Source organism: Zootermopsis nevadensis, unplaced genomic scaffold (genome assembly GCF_977971745.1).
Source record: "Zootermopsis nevadensis isolate Lab colony 2312 unplaced genomic scaffold, Znev_1.0 Znev_ptg000009l, whole genome shotgun sequence".
NCBI classification, from domain to species: Eukaryota; Metazoa; Arthropoda; class Insecta; order Blattodea; family Termopsidae; genus Zootermopsis; species Zootermopsis nevadensis.
The window spans coordinates 2,043,522-2,048,514 of NW_028259141.1; the positions used below are offsets into that span (position 1 = coordinate 2,043,522).

Below are 4,993 nucleotides of genomic sequence, written 5' to 3' on the forward strand. Positions count from 1 at the left end.
CCTCTATTGACACAGTCTTGAAACTTTCCGATCGCACCTCGTACTACCCAAAATACTATGTTTTTCTACAGAGCATAGAAGGTATGTACTTTACAAAAGCATATTTTATGTAACACCTAACTGGATTTTGATTGCGCAGGAGTTGCTGTATTAAATTGAGCGCTTAGCCTGATTGCCGTTGTTGGTCTACGGTGAGCCGTGGTTGCGTCATCTGTGCCTGTAAACTTCAATGACGTGTGGGCGTTACTGTCAGTTTTAAAAATGTGTGGGGTATATATTAACTCTGAAATCAGAGTGGCCAACTATTGCATGTGAAATTTACTTTATTCTGTTTAACGCACAGGTCAAATAATACGTTAAAATCTTGTGTGTTTTGTTCGTTAATGGTGGCTTTGTGTTTACTAATTTTGTATATCTGTAATTTTTATAGAATATCTAACATTTTACCCTTTGGAGCTATTCTTAACACGTCCATGATATCTTCCATTGGGCCTTATTCGTCTCCGTGGTCGAGGTTGTGCTGGACGTACTTTGATTTTGTTACGTTAAATCTAAGTCGTGGACATGCTCCTTAAATCTGGTTTTAAATTCCCAACCGGTTTGACCAATATAAACCTGCTCGCAGCTACCGAATTTTAACTGGTATAAACCACTTTTATGTATTTATTATTCTATTTCTTTGAATTTTATCGGAATTTTATGGTGTTATTGACTTTGTAGGTTATGTTGACATTTGTGTTTTCGAATATTTTGGCGAGTTTTCTAATACTATTACCAAAGAATGTGAAACTGGACCATATTTTACTATTTGTGGTGGGTTTGGGGTACATTAAGGCTTTGACCGGGATGTTAAATCTTATGTGGTACCGCCTGATTCGACTTCTAATGGTTAAGTGAAGTGTTTTCTTCGCGGTACGGTCTGGATTCGTAAATATTATGAAGACGAGCTTCGGCTTCAAAGGGTTAACCAGCTGATTTTCGTAATGGTGAGGTGTAGTGTTTTCTTCGCGGTACGGACTGAATTCATAAATAATATTCAGACGATCTTCGGCTTAGAAGGGTTAATAGGGGGTTTACGTGTTTTAATTAGGTTCTTACGTTCTTTTGATGTCTCTGGAGTTATAATCGCTATTTTAACCTATTTCATGGATAAGCTTAGTCTCTATATCAAACTCCTCTTATGATTATGAGAAGTGGATGGTTAGATATTTTATGTATTATTATATCTGAGAATGTGGGTTTCCTGTAGATGCCCAACTGGAATTATTTTGTATGTCTATGGATGGTGACGTCTTAATAGTTAATTTTATTATATTTTATTCTATTGCTATATTATATTTTAACTTTTATACATATTGTTACGTTTTGTTTGTATGCATGATTTATATTCCGATACAATATTACGGTATGCAAGGTTTTAAGGTTATAAATCGACCAATTTTCAATATGATAACAAAATTTCGGAAGCAAAGTGAAACAGAGCCAAACTTTCGAAGCGTTGTGTTTTAACAATTTAAATAAATACGATGCGAAGTGCCCAAATAATACAGCCAGTTCTACAGCGCAATCTCGTCCACAAAAATTTTGACTAATTCCTAATATTTATACACAATAACTGTAAAATTATATTAACAGGCGAATTAAACTAAACTTCTACGTTAATTAAGAAAAATTTAACGTAGACAGAACTTGTACAGTATACATGTATAAAGTTACCAAAAAAAACAACTAAAAATAATTTATATATATTGTTTAAATCTTGTCCGTCTAATCACAATAAATTCTTATTAAATATTAAAATATTACAATAATTAACATTTAAAATATTTAAAATATTAAATGATGTTCTTTATCGAAATATATGGTCTAATGTAAATCGAATATTTCGATAAAGAATATTTTAAATGTTAATTATTGTAATATTTTAATATTTAATAAGAATTTATTGTGATTAGACGGACAAGATTTAAACAATATATATTTATTATAACACAATATGACGCAACTTTACTATCTCATAAAAATAATTCATTACAAAGTCTGCGACGGAACAGGACATATCAACATGGGTTAGAATAGAGGTTTGTGTTTTAAGTAATTAATTTGATGGAGAAAAGTCCTTCTTAAGATGTTAACAGTCTCTCAAAAAGTTGGGCTCCACCGGCGACCGTGACAATAGATTTAAATAACACTCAGAGACCGGGAGGTGGTATGGCCGTCGGATTACAGAGGTTAAAACCAAAACAATATAAAGTCAGTTAAAAATGATCAAAATATATTAAAAGTATAAATAATAAAGACCATACAGGATTAAGTCATACAAAACTTACTCTGCTCAGACTCCAGCTGAGATTCGGACCATCAACTTTCGACAAACACAGAACCAAACGCGAGATTAGACCTAGCTCAGAACAGGAAGGAACATTTCTCTCCGGCGAAGTACCCTTCGCGGAGGACACACACAGACTGCCCGTCGTACTGCCTCATAAGGGCATCGAAGCCTGTGACTCCAAAGATCTCGGAGATGGGGGGGGGGGGGGGAGATATGTCACTCCGAGCCACGAGGCATGACTCAAATTCGACAAAGTTTCTGACATTTAGGAAACCAAAAGGTTCAGATTGACAACAGACCCTATCATGAGTCAGATAAACCCTTTCGAGATCTTCCCGGGCCCTTTAATTAATATCAAGGTCGTAAGGTTCTTTTATTTTATTTATTTAGTGTTCTGTCTGACGACAGGTCCATATGAACAGGATCCTTCCATCCTTTTCTCTTCTCGGACTGGGACCTGTTCATATACGTTCTTGGCAGATGATCCAGAAGTGGTTTGCCATTGCCTTCTTCTGTGTGTGAATGGAGTAATTGTTGGGATGCCACGGAGGAAAACTCCGTGTTGCCTAGACCACGGCCTTGCCCAACACAAGTTATAAATTCGGGCACCGCCGGGAATCGAACCCGAGACCCCAGGATTACAAGGCCAGCGTTCTAACCGCTAGACCACCTCATCTTATTATTATTTAGTGTTCTGTCTGACGACAGGTCCATATGAACAGGATCCTTCCATCCTTTTCTCGGACTGGGACCTGTTCATATACGTTCTTGGCAGATGATCCAGAAGTGGTTTGCCATTGCCTTCTTCTGTGTGTGAATGGAGTAATTGTTGGGATGCCACGGAGGAAAACTCCGTGTTGCCTAGACCACGGCCTTGCCCAACACAAGTTATAAATTCGGGCACCGCCGGGAATCGAACCCGAGACCCCAGGATTACAAGGCCAGCGTTCTAACCGCTAGACCACCTCATCTTATTATTATTAGTGTTCTGTCTGACGACAGGTCCATATGAACAGGATCCTTCCATCCTTTTCTCGGACTGGGACCTGTTCATATACGTTCTTGGCAGATGATCCAGAAGTGGTTTGCCATTGCCTTCTTCTGTGTGTGAATGGAGTAATTGTTGGGATGCCACGGAGGAAAACTCCGTGTTGCCTAGACCACGGCCTTGCCCAACACAAGTTAAAAATTCGGGCACCGCCGGGAATCGAACCCGAGACCCCCAGGATTACAAGGCCAGCGCTCTAACTGCTAGACCACCGTGGCCATCAAGGTTCTTTTACGTGCCTTAAATCTCCGAAGGAAATCATGACCTCGGCCGGGTTTAAACCCGCGAACGTCGGGTCCACTAGTTCACCGAGGAAAACACACGGGAATTTATCTTAAAGAAATGTTATGTGAGAATTTGTACAGGATTTATCTGACTCAGAACTGGGGCCAGTTACCAGGATCTTCTGACTTCAACGCATTCCATAAAAGTAACGGGATTTATCAACTGGAATAGAGCGGTCGATTCTTAGAGTCAAATTGGGTTCTAAGACGTGAAGCCACGGCAATGTGACGTCACTCCTTTACAGCGTCTGGAGTCTAAAAGCTTGTAAGATCTTAAAATGTAACGCTTCAGTGATACTAGACGCAAATTTGTTTAATTACCGGTCTGAATAACTCTCATAGTTTACGTTTGTAAGCATTCGTACGACCAGGGCGTCCACATTGAACACGACTGCGTTCAATTGGTTTCAGGCGAACATTGGACTGTATGAACGTCATGGAAAACTTTGCTTTTAAATTACTGCTTCTCCAAAATGGTAAAGAATTCTGCGTTCATGAATCGATCTTCGAGAGGGAAACAGAGAAATCACACGCAATTTTCTCCGAATCTCCCGAAAAAAAAAAATATTTTTTCTAATTTTTTTCGAATGGACTATAGGACTTTTATATTATAGTTTGAAAAAAAAAATACTCTAAGTTTCCAAACTCGAATAAATATCGTCTTTTTCAAACGACAACATTTTAAATTAGATTCTCGTTGACAACGTGATTATGATAGTGTTTGTCTCTTGTTTCTAGAGACTCTCTCTTTGTAACACATTGAATTAAGAGATCTTTTGAAAGACGTGAACTGGTCGTATAAATTCGTGCGAGATCGTGAAAACTCGTCCCCAGAAAGCCCTGATCACTGGCACGAAGCCGTAAGAATCCGTGTGCCCACCGCCGGTCAAAAGTCAGTAGCCTCTGGTCGGGGTACAAGGCCCCATCGGACACTAAACCATGGAACAGGCCCCACTCGAAGGGTGTGCTGAAGATCTGGGCAGTCTATGAGCGAAGGTGTGCTCTAAATTGAAGTTTCGTATTCAAAAAAACTGTCTCTGCTATCACGCATGACTCATTGGCCGTGATATTCATTTGTTTAATCTCAACGCAAAAACTGTTCACACACTACGTTTATCTTAATAAAGATGGCTGCCGTCTAGGTTGTAACGTCGTGTTGTCTGGTACACGTTTACAAACATTCCAGAGGTCCTTGCGACCTTCAATAGGGCGACATATATTTTGGCGTATTATTTTTTCCAATATCAATAATGTTTATTCTAAATAAATGTTGCATATTTTCGTAATATTTTCATTTCATGCGAAATATTAGTTTCTACTTTCCAGGTA

General features: G+C 38.7%; 1 protein-coding gene across 1 annotated transcript in view; it reads right to left on the reverse strand.

Annotated features, from left to right (window-relative positions):
- The window catches only part of Pdfr (Pigment-dispersing factor receptor), a 95,992-nt gene extending 93,523 nt beyond the window's left edge, over positions 1 to 2,469 (reverse strand). The window contains exon 1 of the mRNA XM_087345774.1: positions 2,331 to 2,469. The gene's annotated coding sequence lies outside the window, so the exon portion shown is untranslated. The remainder of the gene's footprint in view (positions 1 to 2,330) is intronic.
- Between the last annotated feature and the right edge of the window lie 2,524 nt (positions 2,470 to 4,993).